The sequence below is a fragment of the Molothrus ater genome, chromosome 2 (assembly GCF_012460135.2).
Source record: "Molothrus ater isolate BHLD 08-10-18 breed brown headed cowbird chromosome 2, BPBGC_Mater_1.1, whole genome shotgun sequence".
Lineage (NCBI taxonomy): Eukaryota > Metazoa > Chordata > Aves > Passeriformes > Icteridae > Molothrus > Molothrus ater.
This window is the reverse complement of record NC_050479.2, coordinates 98,949,325-98,969,451: the sequence shown is the minus strand read 5'-3', so window position 1 is coordinate 98,969,451 and position 20,127 is coordinate 98,949,325.

Genomic DNA, 20,127 nt, shown 5'->3' with positions numbered 1-20,127 from the left:
GGACAAAGATGAGAAGTGTCTTGGTGTGATATTACAGTTTTTTCTTCGTTTTGGATTCTATTTTGTATATATATATATACATATCCGAAATATGACCATCGTCTCAGGAACAACTTTTGCTGTGGATCAAGGCAGGAGCCCATTAGAAGCACTGGTAGTACAGAGTACCAGACTCTAAATATGTTTTGTAGAAAAACTTTCTCACAGAAGGGTTCAACCAGCTCGTCAGCTCGTGGTTGTTCTATGCTCATGTAAGTCTGATTTCTTAAACAGTAAATGCTTGCATCATACTAGTGTTTCATGATGTCTGTTTTGTAGAACCACTGTTACTCTTTGTCTGCAGTATGTATATACCATGGAGATTTTTTCCATAGATAATGCTTGCATCATGTACATTTGTATGACAACTTGGTTAATTTTCTCAGGCTAAATTTCACAGCATCCCACTTCTTTGTTTAGGTATTCTGTGGGATTTTTAACCCTAGGGGTTTTGTTGAAGACCATCATTTATAAAAACACTACTTCCCCTTCCCTCCACTACCCCAATATTCTACTCTGGATTATACTTTTGCAGGTTGAAAGTGTGCATTAATTTTCTTCTTTACTTTTTAATTAAATCTGGCTACTGTAACCAAGGTTTGAATTTGGTATAGCACTCTTTAAAGTACTGATGTCTTAACCCACAAATGAATGTTTTCTCTGTTAGCAACTAGGAAGATTGTCTACTTAAAGGAGGTGCGATGATAACAAACATAAACTGGTGCTCATTGGTAATGAAGTAACTTTCTATTTATTAAGTGAGGACAAATTATTCTTGGAAAAAGAGGAGCAATTAATAAAGATGTGTCATTCAGGAGATCACAGGAGCTCTGTCGGGAGATTGCGCTCTTTGAAGTTCCACCTTCATCACTGGCACTCATTAAACCTGCAGCGAGCCTCTTAAACATGGTAGCAATGCTCTTTGCTGGCAGTTTTCCAGTTCTTGGTGTAGCTGCAGAGGTCTTGGTCTATTTCCTGCAAAGGGAAACTCTCTGCACAGCCTGCCTGTACCTCTTCAATCCCATAAACTGTCAGTGGGAAAAAGGAGAATCTCTTCCTTATCTATCTGTGTGGTAAGAACGGTGACCACTGACATCCACCCTTCATCAGCAGATCTAGTCCAAGGACTGAAAGCCTTGGGGAGATTCCCTGTGCCTTCCCAAGCCTTTGGGTTAGGACTGTTGCAATTGCTTACTCTTCCACTTCTTTGCACCCAGTCTCTTCCTGCTACATTAAACCTTTCAAAGTTTCTAAGAAGAAATCTATTTTGAGACTTTGTGGGTTCATTCAATTAATTATATGGTAGAGCAAATTAGCTGTTTTGCTTAGCTGGTATTATTGGCAATAGGTCAAAATCTGCCTGTGGCTTCTCTCTTCTAGATGCAGAGTAGATCTATTGAAATGCATACGGATTCTTACAGTTTCACTTGGGAACAATTTGAAGCAGAATTTAGCCCATTGCACTTAATTGCATGAAAAACATCTTGTAGAGGTCTCATTAGCCTTTCTATTTGTGCCACTGGTTTTCTGCATTACTCATTGCAGCTAATATGTGTGTGATATTGGTCTGGCTGTTTCCATACAGAGAGTTTATATTCTAATGCTCCTTTTGAGTCCCTAGGTGTGTTCTTGGGTTTCTTTTGGTGGTAGTAAGACTTGATTTAACAAAGGGATAAATGATTTCAAGACTATAATGAACCTGCACTAGAGAAAACTCCATTAAGTCAACAGATGTCTGTTGATTTTTTTTTCCATTATGTTTTTTTCTTTACTACTCCAGGAACTTTTCAGCATGTTATTAATTTTTTTTCCAGGTTCCTCAGCATCATCAGCGCCTTAGATATAATGCATATTGGAGATAGGGGACTCATGGAAAAATGCACTGCTTTTACTTCAGGGTTGCTGTGCGGCTGGAATGGCAAACATTAATGTTATGGTAATAGAAAACGAATAAATTTTGCGGTGCTCAGAGGTGTGATGTCTATTTCTGTTACCTGTTAGAAGATAATGCAGTCTCCGAAGAACATTGCCCTGGGCTGTGTTCTTGTCACTCCTTCCTCCTTCATAACTGATTGAGTAATCAGTAAGAAATCCTCCTGGGGACAACTGACTTAATGTAGGAAGGAAGGGGGCAACCATTTGGTAAGAATCTTCCTTGTTAATTGTAATGATATCTTAATAACCCAACCTGTCACTTTGGATATGTGGAACTCAGGGCCCTAAAATACAAGCCAAAGTGATGTTCTCCTCACTTGTCATCACAGATCCAAGAGGATTTATGGATGTTTTATGACATTGTACTGCAAGAGAATTAACTGCATCTTACCCTCATATAAGGGGAACAGTTGCTCATCAAGACTTACTCAGTCTTTCTGTAAAGCCTTTAAGCCTTTGCACTGCTTATAAACTCATGCAGTCCATTGTGGCAGATGGACAGATGCAGCTTCCAAAATACTTTTAGCTAGAAAATAATGAAGAAATTATTTGAGGATATGAAAGAATATCCTTGCAACCATATTTGCTTGTGTTTGGGGAGTAAGGGGACTTTTTTTTTAGTTCAAAGGTTTGTTTGTTTGTGGTTTTTTTTTTTTTTTTTTTTTTGTTTTTTGGTCGGTTGTTTTATTGTTTTGGGTGGTTTTTGTTTTGATTTGGGATTTTTTGTGCATGCTATCTTTCTCCCTGTCACACCTATTTTATTGCATAGAACTAGGGACAAAGTCTTCCCATTTCTTGTGTGCTGTACCATTTCAGATCCTGACAGATGGTAGGGATATATCTCTTCTGTCAAATAACACTAATAGAAATTTCTTTAATTTTTTTTTCTCTGACCTTACTAAGCCTAGAAAATACAGCCTGTGAACCCTAACTATTGCGTTGTAAAACCTGCTGAAACACTAATCAAATAGCACATTGGCTGGCTTCCAAGGAGTGCAACAGTGCTCAGAAATGACCCAAATAATTTTTATTAATGGGCTTAACATTACTTTCATTTCAAAAGAGACAAATCATTTAATAAAATGTGTGTTCAGTTGTGTTCATTAGAGCTAATCAGTAGTTCATTAAACCTTAATCATAGCAATTTCAGGCCACTAATATTCAGGTAGTTTAATAAAGGACCCAGCAGTAAAAGAGCACACTTTGCATATTCAGGAACATATTTATTCCTAGCAAACCCTACTTAAATACACAATTTCCATTCAGGTGGGTATCAGGGATGTGACAGTATCAGATGAAAGAAAGAAAAGTATACATGGCAAAACACCATCAGTGGAGTTTTAACTAAAGCACATGTACTTTTATATTATGAAGTTTTGTCACACAGACCACTGTTAATTACATTTAAGTACCATTCGAGCAAGGAATGCATCAAGCTAAAACTTTTGATGAAGGGAGTTAGCCTCTGTAGTGGAAACAGCAGGACAAAGTCTAAGTACACTGGTAATGCCTATTATAACCTATTTTGAAAGGTTGATTTATAAAACAGCATGTTGGATAATACTGTGTCTCCAGTTCACAGAATAATTAACATATGTAAATTTTCAGTGTATGTGTAGTTCTACTGAAGTCCCTGCTTCTCAAGTCTTGTTCAAAGCTCATGAATTTGACTTAGTAATTTTCCAAGATCTCATGCTGTCTTCCAGGGAAGGCTGTTACCAGCTGAACAATTCTCTCTGGATGTGCGAAGCCCAAAGTGTGCTACAGATAACACTGAACAAAAATGCTTCACGTTTTACTATACATATATATATATTAAAAGTCAGTCACTCTGAATTTCATGCTTTTCACTCAATATACTCATTTTGTGTCAGCATTACTATGTGCCAGAAATATCATAAGCTGGTTCATTCCGGTTAAAATTTTATGCTAATGCAAGTTTCTGCAAACACATCAGTCCTAATTGCTTTTCTGAAGGAAACAAGAGTTAACAGTTGGTTAGAAGGATGAAATTTTAGGTGGAAACCTGGAATTTCTTGTTGGCTGAACTCAAGTTCATTTCATTGAAATCTAGTTGTAATTTTGAGAGGCTGCTTTCTGTACTTTAGGTGACCATAACTGAAGCAGGCATAGCAGCATATGAATCTCTTCCTTCCAAGAAGTGTAGTGTACTGTTTTATCATCTCAGTGCAGTGAGGTGCCATCATATAGTAAGGTTATGCTTCAAATCTTGTCCAGGTAAGAAAATTATTATTTAACTCAAGTTGGGTCCCTACTTTAATCTGCTTTTACACTCCTCTACCATCTCTTTTTTTCTGATTTAGCAGTTTCCATGGATGGTGTTGACCCATATCAGTGAGATGACTTGATTTTGTATTGAATTTTTTCCCCTAATAAAACATTCTGCCAGAAAGAAGACAGTGATTTACTTCTTCCCACCTCTCTAGATTGAATGCCATATAGAAAGTATTTTCTTTTTTTTCTTGCTCTAACTATCCCTTTTTCCTTTTTTTTTTCTTGATTAAATAAGGAAATGAAAATGCTATGAGAAGATATATTCTGCAAAAACTGCATGTAGTAAATGAATGTCCAGACATTTAATGTAATAGAATTCTAAGTGTTTCTGGCTAAGGTAGCTGTATTCATCATGTCTTTACTACACACTCTTCTATAGGTAAGCAAATGGTGTATTTGTTTCCTGCTTTTCTCTTGACTGGAGTCTTATGTAGAGCACTTTACCATCTCTTTAGAGTTCTGCTTGAAATAAAGCTGACATTACAACAGGCTGATGATGCTTTAATGTACTATGCAGGAACTTATAAACAGCTCCAGGAAGCAGTTTTGGGTATGTTGTCAAACCTGTACTATGTTATTGGGATCTCCAGCCCAAAAGACAAAGGTTAAAATTTTAGCGTGGCATGTTTTCTTCTCCTCTCTATTGTCATATGACATAGAGAGCAAAACAATCTAGTGGAGACAGACAGATCTGCACACATAGGTTGGACCTCACAAACACAAATAACATGCTCCATTCCTGGGAGTTTTCCCTTCTGGCCCATCTTTTATATTCCTTTGAAACTTACAGACACTTTTTGTATGTAATATAGCAAAGTCTGAAAGAAAAGGTTGGATAAGGCCTGGAGGGAGCAGATAGTTCAAACCATGTACAGTCTGGATTTGTTGAAGGATCCAACACAATAGATTTCAAGGACTTGTTTAAATAATATGTAATAATAAGGTGTGGTTTTGTAAAGTCAGAAGAAAATCAAAGCAGAGGTTTTTGGGATGTCCCAAGAAGTCCCAACAGTACAAGCTCTCTGACACACACCCTTTGTGATATGCAAGCTGTTAGCAAAAAGAAAAGCAGTTCAGCCTATAAAAGGCTCATGGTGGGCTGGCATGAAATTCAGTTTTACTGTAACTTTTTATAGTTATGAAGGTGGCATGTCAGATGTTGAAGAATTGGTCTGGTCTGCCTATGAGGACTCAGGTAGATGCAAGTTCTTTTAAACCCTGTCTGGAGTCATTGATAGTGCTTCAGCAGAGGAAATCAAAGCTCTATTTTGGTAGGTGGTCTTTTTTCTTCCTTTTTTTCTTATTTCTTTTTTTTAAATTTGTTTTATACTGTCATAGAGACTCTTAAATGGGGAAAAAATGCATTCAGCTTAGCTAAAGAGCAAGACTCTCCATGAGTAACGCTAACTGACCTGTTTTCTGTGGCCTGGGATACCTGAGTACATTGTCTAGTGGACCAGTAACACCATTTGTGGAGCAAGAATGGGAAGAGTATAGTTAGTAATGCAAGTTGCTCATGAAAGTTATGAACTGGCATTGCTCAGGGCATAAAACAATTTAAATACATTATCTCTTGCAAAAAAAGTAAGAATCTAAGCTTAAAATACTGTTAAAATATTTGGTTTAAGACTAACAGTAAGGGGATATGTGGAACAGATGAATCCCATGTTTTAAATAGGCTAATAAAATATTATGAACTGGATATATTTCTAAAATTGCTACTAAGGGCGACTGGATGATGTGGGGGGATTGCTAACATGCTGTAGAACCATTAGATCTTGCTCACTGTAGTTCAGCAAATCTTAATATGAAGTGAGCCTTCTCTTTCTCCTTAATGGCTGTTTGATGTCCTTCATGAAATCTGTGTGGGTGGGTTTTCAATTCTGATGTTCAGCTGATAAATATCCACATGGTGCAATAAAACAGTGTGTTAATTTACTGTTGTGTTTTCTACAGAAACCATCACAGGGAGGGGGCAGAGCACTGAAGCTGGGGGCTAGAGACTGAATATCTAGCACATAGTCCATGTTAACCACCATGCATTAATTAAATAGCTAAAATAAACATTGTTTTGCCATACATTTTAGAAGACCATAGTTGTGTGTATATGTTTTGTTTTTATAGTCACCTTTAAGTTGGAAATAGCGAGTCATCAGGCAGAAATGTCTTCTCTTAAGTTGGCAACATGAATTTCCTTGTTCTCCAGGACATTACTTTCCCCATTTCTGAGATCCTTTCTGGAAATTTTAATGTTCACTATGGTGTCCTCCACTTTAAAAATGTTAAATGTTAACTTGTCTTTAAGGGGCCTCAAAATGAGTTTTATTCTCCTAAGTCCTTTCAGCTTGGCTGTGGGCTTCTGATTTCAAAGGGATACTTTTTCTACTGAACAATTTCTGTCTGTACTCTGACTCACTCTAGGAGAGACTAGTGAAAATGGTGGGGAGAAACACACTGAGATGTAGAGTTTGTCTTTTTTTTTTTTAATTAACTGATAAAAACAACCAAAAGAAATGTATTTGAAGTATAAATAAGACAGTTGATTTGAAGAGTAAGATATTGAAGGAGAAAGTTAATAAAAAGATATGTCAGGAAAACTTTAATGAAATATAGAAACTCTAGGGGAAAAAGGGTAGTAAATGACATATGAGAAACCAGGTTAAGTATGTGGAATATAAAAAGAAAAGTGTACAAGGAATCTGCACTCAAGCCAAGGGTCAGCAAGGCTCTTGGAAAACCTGAATGGAGTTATAAATCAATGAGGTTAATGTTGCAAAAATCTGAAATGGTTTAGATTTTTATTTGTTTCTTTGTGGTATTTTTTTCCAAAAAAAGCACTTGAAGGTCCCAGGCAAGAGATGATGATAGGTATTTATTCTGTGAGGAAAGTAAGGGTTGTAATACATTAGATATCTGAAAATTAAAACAGCAGCTGAATTGTATCCACAAATATTCAAAATAAGTAAGGAAAAGGTCTTAATTGCAAAACGTAGAGGAAAGTAATGTGTAGATAAATGTATGGTGTTTTCTGCAGCTTGCTTTGGTGGAGCTGTGGTGTGGTAGCTCTACATTGTCACACAAATGCCTTATTTTAAGAAAATGTGAATTAAGTTTGCAAACACTTCATCAATTGTTGGATATGGCAGCCTGTATAGATATGTTGTTTGGTAAAAGAATATACCACCACAGTAATTCAACAGAATTTGAAAGTGGGCCTAAGGGATTTCGAAGCACAAATTGCAGTGAAAAATTATAATGAAAGTAGTACTCTTGTATCAACTGAAATCCATGAAAATCAACCCTAAAGTATTGAGGGCTTTTGTTGTTTTTTTTTTTTTTCTTTTTTGTTTGTTTTCCTAGTAAATGTGTCTGGATAGGCATTGGGAGAAGTTTTACAATTTAAACGTGGCATCCAAGAGTACAGGTTTTCTGCAGCAGGTGGGTTTCAGCTAAGTCTCATTGTCTACATTCTTTTCATTTGGTTTTCCACTCCTTTACCGTGAAGTCTGCTGGGAAGGTGCTGGTGTACAACCCTTTGTTAAACAGGGAAATTTTATCTGAAAGTCTGAACTAATTTTAAGCAAGGATGCTGTAAACTGACATGACATCGGGGAATGAAATGACTTTGGAATCCCCTTTGAAAAGAACTAGGGCCATAAGAGTAGATGTCAATTTAACTGGACATTATAGCCTGAGTGTCGAAGGCTTGTTGTGAGTTGCTCACAGGGAGTCAGAAAACCTGTGTATGCGTGGACATTTTGTAACACCAAGAGGCTGTGGGCAGATGGCTGCAGGGATTTGGGCTGTTGAAGAACTTGAGTCCTTAATATACAGAGAGTGAGTACTTGAAAAATTGAGTAGCTGGTCAGCACTTTACCTGAAGCACACATTCTAGGTTTGGTGATTTATTTTTTTCCTGCTATAATCCACCTTAAGCTCTTGTTGGTTTTTATCTTATGCTTAATTTTCATCTTATGTTTGATTTTCATTCAAAGGACTTTTTTTCGTGAGGGGTTTTAATCACACTTGGAGAAAAATGAAACTATTTTTTTCTCATTTCTGTCCAATTGGCACTGCAGACAGATGGAAATATTGACTAATATAATGGGTCAGTGTATCCCTATAACTTGAATCAAAAGAGTCTAGTGAAACTAAAGGCCCTGGCTTTACACTTTTCTTTTTGATCCTAGCCCAAGGCAGACCTAAAGATCAAAGCATGCCATGTCAACAGGTATAAACATGATATATTGCCTCTCTGCAGTATTCTCTGAGTCTGATTTATACTGCATGGTGCACAGATCTAGTTGGATGATAGAGTGTAAATGAAGTGTTGGTAAATATTTGAATCATTGGGGATGAATTTTGGAGGGAAAACCAGCCAGTTGGTTCTTTGGTTTGTCATTCTTATGCCTTATGTAATGTCAAAATTTGTTTTCAATGCCTTTCTGAGTATTGACACCTGTACTTGTTCACATAGATGTGTGGCAAAGAAACATTTCTTCATAGCATCTTCCCTCTAGCAGCTAAGGAAATCCTTTGATAGAGTTTCAGTGATTTAGAAGATAATTTCTTGAAATGTTAAATATTTTCAATAGTTAAGTTCTCCTGTAGGGCAGTTTTCTTTGATATTTTCTTTGAAATGAAATTTAGTAACCAGTAGCTATGAGTTGCAGACAACAGGAGTGCCCATTTTGTGAAAAGCAGGCTCATTGGGGATCATTTCCATGCTGGGATTGGGGAGGGAAGAGCTAAAGAACAGCACTTTTCATACAGCCTCCAGAAATGAGGTCTTTTACTTTTGTTTCCTTGGAGGTAGAAGCTGAATTAGATACAAATATCCTAGTTAAAAATACTTTATGGGAATTGTAGTTCTTGAACTACAATTCAAGAACTCATATTTCCTTGAAGGAGGCTACAGGTGGAGCCTGTAAGACTTGTGACCTGTCTGAAAACAGAAGTTCTGGTTGTTGTCAAGGTGTAGCCCATTCTGAGGTGCTGGAAGGAGCACAAGAGGCTCTTCAACTGCACTTTGCATGAGGTAGGTGAGCAGTAAAGTGAGATACCATTTGTTTTGGCTTTACATTCTTCTGCCTGAGGACATAATTGAGGATAACTTTTTTTTTAACTTTCTTTGTCTGTAAAGGAAATGAAATTTTTACTAAGATTGCCTTCTCAAAAAAAAACCAAAACAAAACCAAAAAAGAAAATTGATGTTTGATGGCTTCACTTAGGTGCGCTTTATAAAATCCCTCCAGATAGGCCCACTAAATATTAAATATCTTTGTCTATGTGTCAAGCAACTGGCTTTCAGGATCCTTTGAATACAGATTTCCAAAGGAAGTTTTGTTCCACTAAAACAAAACTTCAGAATAAAACAAAACACCAGAATAAACTACAGATTAAAGGCCTTGAAGTATTTACAAAGAAAACCTGTGCAAACAAATGTTGTCATTTTGAAACTTGAAATCAAAAATCACAGTGGGTATCTGGTGGGTTTTGTGCCCATCCTACTGAAACATTTTAAGGATCTGGTGAGTTACATTGGTGCAAAAAAGCAGACAGCAAAAATGAAAAACAGAAAGCAAAAATTGGATTCAGATTATTTACACAAAGCTCATTTGAAATCTATCTTTACTATGCCCAAAAGCACACTAGAAACTTCATAGCCACAAACAGAAAATGTCTCTGCCTCTGAGAGCTTGGTATGTAATTAAACATCTTGGTTCATGTGATCCCAATAATTTACTTGAGGGGACACAAGTGAAAGGGCTACATTTACTGTAACACAGTGATATAGCAATATGCCTTACTGAATTTCTAAATTGAGTTGCATTCAATTCTTTCTAACTGTTTTTAGATTCCAGTTATTGACATAAACCTCACTTCTGCCAGGTTGTCTACAAGGAAGGGCTTATGGGAGAATTTAAATTAGGAAAAAGATTATGGTCTGTTTAATGGGCAGATATTCTCTGTGTAAGGAGCAATGTAGAGTGCTTGAGGGGTAAAAACCAAACAAACAGAAGACCCCCAAATTAATACAAAGTTGGTTTCTGAAGCCTAGTTTTGATTGCGTTTATTAAATATCAGAATATTTTAAAAATTAAAAAAAAAATTTCTGTCGAGATAAACTTACTGGGACACTGGGGCTGGGCATGTTGTCATTTTCTGGATGCTATCTGGTGCAGATTTAATAAAGACCTCCTGTAGTGCTACAATACACCCCAAATACTGCCATGCACTGTGTTGGTGTGAATGCCCTGTGACTGGATGGCTTTACCAGATGTCTGGAACCATCACAGCCACTGGCACTGCTGTGACACTGCTCTGTGACAGGCTCACTAGTACCTTGTGTCCTGTGGGGCAGTGGGGAGTTGGGATAGTTGTGAAGAAGCCACATGACTTAGGCTGAAACTTCAGGGCTCAGTTCTGAAACTTGAGTTATTTCTCAGGACTGCGGATGTCTTTGGCTCACCACATTAGATATGGGTATAAATTATGCCATGAAAGCCTGTAGTTACTCATTCTGAAGCTCCTAAGATGCTTTGATGTGCATGGATTAGATGGTGAAGGTACCCTAGCTGAGCTGGCAATATCCCACAGAGGGCAGATACATGCATATAGCATGAATATAAATTCTCTTTGAGGTCTTACAGAGAAACAGGGTTTCCGTACAGATCTGACAACCTATTTTGGGTTTCTGTAGGAGGATCTGAAAAGTGAAGTGTAGAGCAGGAAAAGGCTGTATATGGAGTGTCACTTTGAAAGTTTCAGGTAGAAACCTGCATGTGCTTTTACAAAGAATGAATAAAGTAACATTTTGTACGGGGTGGAAACAGGCCAGGAAAGGTCATGGAGCCTGGTGTTTGTAGTGGCTTCCTTTGAAGGTGGAGGTAAATGAATGGGACTTGAATGACAGTGATTTGTACTTGGTCCAAGGGGACTGGAATGGAGCCAGGTCTGTGCCATGCCCTACTCTCTGCCCGTTGTGTTTTTCTTGTGTCTATAAAATGCTCATATGTTAGAGGTGTATATTTATAACACAGAAAAATCAACATTTATTTTTTTATTTGTAGCCACAGGCCTATGGGAAGGCTGACAATTGAAGGATTCTGTGTGAAGGAGCACTAGTCAATATGTTTATTTTCTTCTAGATAATGAGTGACAACCCCACCAAGAATTTTATTAAGCCATGTTAATTTTCTGTCTGTTCTCAGAGCTATAGAGTTTTAGTGGTGTTTGTTGTTTTGTGGTTGTTCTATTGGCTTTTTAGGGCTTTTTTCCCTTGTTTCTTTTAATTATTTTTCTTGCAATTTCTGTCTCAACTTCTAAATGAGGGAAAGAATTTCATCTTTTGTAATGACAATTAAACACAGTTTGAATGATCATAGCCTGGAAGTAATAGCCAGATTCTTGGAATTAATTAACTCAGGAACTAAGTGAATAATTCAAAACAAATAGCTTTCTTGAGAAATGGACCCTCCAGCATTCTTAATATTTTCACTGAGAAGATCATATTGTTGTCATCGTTGTTCCTATAAGAGCAGATTCTACTGGTTCCAACTGAGGCTTTCTTTCAGAGTTAGCTCTTGTCCTCCAGACCACCAAGAAATGTGAATGGTTTTTGAACACATTTTTTCATGTGCTTCTTTTCAATAGGTGTTTTAGTTCTGTTTTTTGACCTGTCCTTCTGAACTTGGAGGGGTGATTTGCTTGTCAAAGCACTCACATAGCTGTGTCTGCAACAGCACCTTGAGCTTGATGAGGAGAGAGTGATTTATGGTGCAGTCTTGGACCAGCATGTCGCGACAGCTCTGATCTGAGCCTAGATCAGCTCCATCCTGATTTGGAAGGAGTCTCCCTGTGTCAGGGGAGGACAGGTCTCATCTGTGGTCTTCATCCTACATTTTAAGTGGTCTCTTAGAAGGAGTGTGTAAAAGATAAGGACAAAGACTTTATTTCACGGTTTTGTAGAAAGTCACACCCAAAGTAGAGCTCTGATGTAGATGTAGTATTTCCAGTGAGCTCTGATAGAGAAACAGAAAAGTTGTGTATAACTTGAGTTTTCCAAGTTCTGGAACCATCTTCACTAGAAGCTTTGATTTGTTGCAGTCCAGAGAAAACAAACATGGATTTCAGGCCCCTCCTTTATCACTTTGGAGGGGCATCAGCTAGAACAGTTGAGAGCACTGTCTCCACTGTAATATTCTATATCTCTAACATGCTATAGTTAACAAGGGAAACTGAGAAAATAGGAGGCAAAATAAAACAATTGCTATTGTTGGTTAAAGATATGAAGCAAGTTCGTGGTGGAGTAGGATAAATATTTAGTTCACTGGTAATTCCCTTCAATATTAGAGTCATGGACCATGTGCTTTTCTTAAAATGGTTTTGATATTTACTGATATTCTTAGAAATTTTTTTGTTTTATCCTAAACTATACATTTTGTAGAGCCTCTATAGCTTTCATTGAGCAATAGTTCTTTGTGATTAGTTCATGAAATAAAATACCATGGATTAAATGATATAGAGATATATACTTACACTTTTTGAAAAATGTTCTCAAATTTCTTATGCTGTTGCTTCAAATTTTGTCAATTTTTTCTGTGAATGCTTATCCTCTAAAAATTATTTCCTAGGTCTTTGGGGGAGGCAGAAAGTGGTGGGAAAACATGTCAAAGACCTTTCATTGAAAATTGGTAGGGCTATTTGTAGAATTAAATGTTACTCAACTGTAGCTCAGCTCTCTCTAAAGTTGGGGAAGTGGAAGCAGGGGAGAAAATTACTTACTTGTGTTATGTATATTTAGAGGATTATTGTGCCTTCCCCCCAAGTCCCTCTGGGCTGACTCCCAGACTGCTTGAAATCTTTTAGGGGCTGTGCAATGAGAGAGCTCCCAAATGAAAAAGGAAGACACAAAATTAGTTTGTGTTAGCAGAGTAAAAAGACAGCAAACAAGGATATTTTTGCCAATATATGCATGTATAGATCACGCTTTTAAAAGAACTTATTTTGTGATTAATTTTTTTAAAATTTTCTAACTTTTCCTCTCATCACTTGCAGATTTTTACATGTTCTTTACTTAATAGGAAGTCTGGATAACTTACCTAAATTATTTGGGGATGTGTGTATGCTTATTTAAACATAAACTCTGGATTATAGTAGTGAAAGAGTTAGCTGCAAAGTGAACAATTATTCACAAATGTGATGCTGCAGGTGCCAAAACTAAGGTTGCAGAAAATTAACCAAGGGGCAAGAGTGGGTCAGCACTAGTTTCAGGATATTTTCCATTGCTTACTATGTTGAACGTTTGGAATTCTTGTATGAAAAGAAAAATCGGCTTCCAAATAAAAATGGGAAGGCAAAAAAAATATTCTTAGACTACTATCTGAGACAGCATAGATTTGTCTAGAACAAAATACAAGCAATGTAGTCCTGTCTTTCAGTTTAGCAAGATAACCCAAACACCTAAAAATAAAGGAAGAGAATCTTGAGTAAAAACCAACCTTAATGATGGTAAAAAGAAAAGGAATGATTTATTATGTAAAACAATATTCCAGATTTGACCAAGCTAGAAAGACAGGTAAATAAGATGCATTCAATTCTAATTTGTCATATATTCCCCCTCTTTAAATTTAAAAGCAAGATAAGCTACAAAGTATTTTAAAGATAATGAGGGTATTTTAATTTTGTTAGGAAAAAAAAATCATTCTATAGTGTCTGCAGATGACTAATTATGTTGTGTTCCTGGAGGAACTGAGTTACTCGTCTGCTTTGAAATTGGAAAGATAATAAAGCCATTTAATGTTGTAAAACTTAAATTCTGAACAATATCTTTACCTACAATTGCTTCAAAGTTATAGAAGCCTCAAGCTAGACATGTATAAACACTAGCAGATTTTATAGTGATTTTTGTTGTGTGTTAAAGAAACAACAAATCCCCAAAAAAAAACCAGAAAAACCACCCCATAACAAAACACTTTTTCCACACAATTACACTTGTGAAACATCACCCTTGAAATGTAACACAGATGAAGATTTATTTCTCTGCCATTTTTTCCCTGCATTAATCTTCAGGTCTTTTAATAAAGGTGGGGAACAAAGGGTCAGGATGACTCCAAGAAATGGTAATGGGATACACGGAGCTCTTCACATATAGGTCAGTAGATCAAATCCAGCCAGAATGAATGTTGCCTCAAACCTTTTCCATCCTGTTATTACTCTGCAGCTCTAAGGAATATAAACTGAGCAATGTTTCTGCTTTCTAGTAAACTGGTGACTGGTGCTGGGAAAAGCTACTGCCCCTCTGCTCCAGGTCAGTGGTGAGGGCAGGAGTATGGGATTTGACTCCATGCCCAGATACTCTGACAAGTGACTGAAACACGTGGATGAGAGCAGCAGTGAAACTTGCTTTACTGCTGCCTCAGCTGCAGTGTTTTTCTTCTTGATCTGTGAAAGATGTTAGCTCAACCCCCTCAGCTCAGTAGTAACGTGGTAGAGGAGAGAAGAAATAAAAATAGAAGTGGGATATGTCTAGATCCCAACTGAGAGGAAAAAAAAACCCTACAAAATTAAATGAGATATCTGTAGCACAAACATAGACCTATGAGTAGGTGTAGCCTCTGAGAGTAGGGTAGAAGAATCAGTGTAGACTTAAGTTCCCGTATAATTTTAAAGAGTTGAGAAATGTATAGAGCCTGGTAGATCCTGCTTCAGAGAAACTAAATTAACAGAAGTCTGTCTGGCTTCTTGTAAACGCCGACTCAAATGAAATAATGCACTCAGCTTTCATCTGTGATAATTGAGTGTTTAATACTTGGTTTATAAATGGTTGGAAGATGTGGACTTTTGTTTATGTGTTCAAAGGGGTATATATCTCCCCCCTTTTTAAGACAAAATTATAGTCTATAGGTTTTGAATAAAATAATTCAAGAACAAATATAACTAGGAAAAGGACCAGCCATATATAAAAAAATTATAGTTTTACATATTCTTATTAAATGGATTTCATACTCTGTCCTGCAAAAAACTTGCCATGTTTTTTCCTGGACCTTTTCCTTTGGAAATGGGTGATTGTATATTCAGCTGCCCTTGCTTTGGCAGGGACCAAACACCATGTAGCTCCAGTTCTGTCTACTGCAGTAAGGGCTGTGCCATTTTGATTTCTCTGTTACCATCTCTCATCTCTCACTAAAACCAGTATAGTTGTACAAGTGTAAACAATCCAGCCTCAGGGGTGGTATACTTGTGTTTTATGTGTCTCTACCAGTAGAAAACTTTAAAGGAAACATTCTTCTGCATGTGTTAACAAAGAAACCAAAACAAATTTGATATGACTAAAACTCCAAGGAATTCAGAACTGAATGTGAATTTTATGTTAAAAGACCAGAAGCAACTCTTTAAACTTTCTGATGCTTGCAAAATGATACAGTAATTGAATTACAAAAAGCATTAGTAGGAGGTTTTTTATCCTTTCTACATTACATGTGTGTGGCTGTGCCAAATCAAGGTTTATCTGGTGCAGTATTCTGTCTCAAAGGAGCTGAAGGTGGGTGCTTAGGGAAGAATAGAGGGAAAGGTTTGGTGTATGATATTCCCTCTGAACCACAATTCAAGGACTTTGTGAGTCAGAGGTAGTTTCTGTGCATTTAACAGCCCTTAATGCATTTTTCTTCCTTAGTCTTGTCCAGCTTTTTTTGAGGCCATGTAAGATTTTAATGCATTCCAGAACCCTGTGGGTTGGTGCATCACAATAAAACCACAAACTGAGTGTAGGACCTGCAACAGCCCCCAGCTGTGAGCACCTTCAACTCATGTGGTATTGGGAGAGGCAGAGAAGAGTCAGTATGGGCCCATCTTCCCATTTTGGCCCATCTTCCCATATTCCCCTTTGTGGGCAACAGGAGGCAGACAGACTTCACTTACAAATACCTCTCAAATATTTGTTCTTTGTTTCCTTTCTCCGTACTGAGGACTGGACTGTGCTTTCCTGATTCCAATTTTCTCAGGTTTTAACAAAACTGAGCTACATCATTAAGCCTTTTTAAGTGGTTATTTTAAGCAGGGGTCTAATAACAAACAGCCCAAAGCCTGTGATCTAGGATTCCCCAAAGGCCTTATTTAGTAGAAGGGTTGCATGTACCTGTTTCTGCCTAAAGTCATGGCCATAGTGTTTTGAAAATGTCTTCCATGAAAAATTACTACCATTTTTTAGATGCCTGAAAGTGACTCTAAGAGATTTTTAGATAGAACAAGTTTGAGAAAATGCCTCTTAGGGTTGTTGATCATTGTTTTGCTGGTATATCTGGTACCTGAGGGAAGGAATCTGTTCTGACAAATGCATTTCCACTGCAGAATTACCTCTGGGCAGGGAAGGTTGAACAACAATTCCACTGACTGTAAAATAATTGGTAGGCCCCTTATTACTGGTAACAATGCCAAAGTTATCTATGTATTAGGCTGTGTTCTTCCAGATAGCCTTCCCCTAGGAAAAGGTATTTTTACCTTGATAACTTGATGCAAAGCCCAGCAGCCCCATCAGTCGTCACAGCAGGTCCCAGTGGTGGTCAAGCAGTAACGAGATTTAAGCAGTGAGGATTGACTCTCCTTATCTTGTCTGCCAAGCCTGCTCCCTGCAGCCATGGCTCTGGCTTCCCTCAGGAAGAGGGAATCAGCATTCAGGCACACATCCTGGAAAACTCAGTTGTGCATGGAACTGGGGACACCCCCTTAGTGCAGCCACTGCTGGTCCCTCCCTCACCAACAGGGACCTTGGATTATGCCTGCCTAGAAGGAAGGAGCTATTGGAGCTTGGTTTGGATTGTCCTTGCAGTGTCAAGGACTTGCCATCTGTTTAGTGTTTATTCTGCTAGTGGATTTTCAGTCTCAGTGTTAAGGTTGCTAATGATTGATTAATCCAGCTCAGTACGGACAGAGCACACCAGGCAGTTATAAGCTAATTGCAACAATTTCTCTGATGCCGCCTTTCGCAAAATGTACTGTCTGGGGCACAGATGAACAGCAGCAGCTCCATTTCTAGCCTTGACCCTGAGCTAATTAGGACAGATCCTGCTCCCTTCCATCCACTGAGATGAAAAAGAGAATTTAGAAAAGGTTTTTGAAGGAATAGTTTTGCCTGATGTGGTTGTGTTTTTTTTTTCCCTTCCATTTCATTTGGTTGATTTTTTAAAGGAAAATATATCATGGGGCTTTCTGTAAAATCACTGCTCTTTGTAGCTATTAGGGAATAATCAAAGGTATGAGAGCATGTACACTGGTTCTTGAGAAGAATACAGTATGCTTGACAGTGTGCATTTGTTGGTTTGGTTTTGAGTTTTGTTGTTTGTTGTGGGGTTTGGGTTTTGGGCTTTTTTGTTGGTTGGTTGTTGTTTTCTGGCTTTTTTTCTTTTTTCTTTTTTTTTTTCTCCTGTGGGTTTTTGAGTTTTTTTAAAGGAGAAGAAGGTGGGGTTGTCCAATGCCCTATGCCTTTATAGTGTACCACGTTCCTTAGTGCAATGTGCAGCTGGTTGCAAGCCAGCAATGTATGCTTATCCTAATGGCTGGCTGATTTCTAAGTCAGGAGAATGTGAAGACATAGAAGGAAGGAAGAAGAAAATTGGAAATGGAACTCAGGCTGCACAATTTTCCATTAAGGTATTCTGGAAGAAAGGATCAGTTCTGCCTGTGCAGGTTGCAGAAGTTCCTTCCCTTTACAGGTTTGTGCTATATCTTGCAGTTACACATGTAGATTGCACATCTTTTTCACAACATCACATTGTTCATATTGTGCAGAGGCAGCCTTCAATAATGCATTGACATAATAATGACCATGGCATTTAGCGTCTATTCCTAATGATCAACAAGAAAATCTTCTGCATCCTGGCCACAAACACAAAAAAAAAAGAAAAAAAAAAGGAAAAAAAAAAAAGAAAATCACTTATCAGCAAATCTGACTAGAAAAATTCTTATGAAATAGAAGTCAATTTGCTCTTACAACTGTATGCATCAATTTATCCGAACCACTTGGTGTTTGCTCCATGAACATCTGGAAGGAAGATGAGGGTGGGTGTGGGGAGGAACACTTTCAAAGGAAACAATCAGCACTAGAACTGAAATCAGAGCTTTTGCATTTAAAGCAGCTTTTCTCTGAAACTGAAGATCAATGTGATTCCATGCTGCTCAGATTCCAGTGTTAACGTGTGTCTTTAGGTTTTGATGACAGTTAACATAAATAATAATGACAATTTCACTAAAACCTTGATTTCATATGACATTCTTTTTATTTGTTCTCTTGTGCTGACATTCTCTGTTTAATAAATGCAACTTCATGCAAAAGTGTCATGTATGATAACTATTTTGTTACATGCCTTGAAAACAAAGACAGTTTTCAGATTACAGGCATTTGCACAGAACAAGATGAAGGTGTACTCACATTTGGTGTAGCGAGTATCCACTGCAGGACACTGTAAGAGTGTCACAGGAGAAAGTGGAGGACAAAGCTGAAGGACAGCTAGTATGGCAGGTGAACAGCAGACTAATGTATATTTAGTAAAACATTTTTCCTTTTTTCCCTCTCCTTTTTTAGTATCTATTTCCCTGTATTTCTTGTCGTCCTGTGTCTCTGTCATGACAAAAATAAAATTACTATCCAGCTATGTTCTTAATACTAGACTGAGAGTATGTTTTTTACGTTATGAATCTTGTTTGTGTTTATGCAGCACTTGTTGATGGGCAAGCAAGTATTCTTCACTTTCTCTAATAGCCTTACTGTAAATGATTCTTTTTCAGAAAACACATAAATACTATGATTCCCAGCATTATGATGTCATAGCACCTATAAATACTCAAAGTACAGATATGCATCCTTCTAAATGGAGAGTTTATAGTCCTCTTGTGGATACCTTCCAGCCTGAGCATGAGCAGCTCATAACTCTTTTTTGACAGAATAAATAGGAAATCCATGATTCCTATCAAGTTCTGTAGAGAGACCCAGACACCCAGATCCATATGCCATGCTTTGCCTTGTACATGTTTGAAGCACTTGCAGACTTAATTGCTATGCCCTGGGGAATCTTCAAGACTACTATTGGCAGATACAAGTGATATTAACAAGACAAATATGTCTCAGTATATTTACCAGGTGATTACTGCTGTTTCAGAAGCAGTAAATTATTGTATTTATTCATCTGTGATGCTTCCATGGGAACAAAAGGCAAGCTGTATTTTTAATTTTTTTTAATTCCTTTTTTTTCCTATTTGAGGGCTGGTTAAGGATAGGGAAGTGGGAAGAAAGAAGTGGGTTTGAATGGTACTATGGCAGCAGGCATGCAGTGTAGTTTACCAGTACCTATGTCTCAACAGCAACATTTAAAATGACAAGGTTTTCACTCTGTGTATGCAAGTGATTTGTAATGCCATATACCCTATGTGCTAGCATATGTAGGCTCCAAATGCTTCATCTGTGTCTCAGCATTCTGTTTCTTAAATCACTGCAGTATGTTGAGCAAGCAAAGAACTTATCAAATAACTTGATTTAGCATGTGTTTGTTTATATTTACAAAATGTTAAATATCCTGTTTCCTTTCTCTCATCTGCACTTCTTGTTCTCCCTGTTTCTTCTCCCATCTTCCCCAATAAATTATTAACCAACACTTGAATTGTGTGTCCCAATATGTTCTGACTTTCGTAGTACTTGGCTTAAGGTTACTAAATCAACCATACATATTCAGCATAAAATTTTCAACCTAAAGCTCTACATGAGAATGAAAGAATATTTTTCCCCTTTCCCTTCCAACTAACCCTGTTAGGGCTGAGTCAGCTCATGCTTTTTAAACCTAAGCTTTATTTGAGGATAAGCAGACA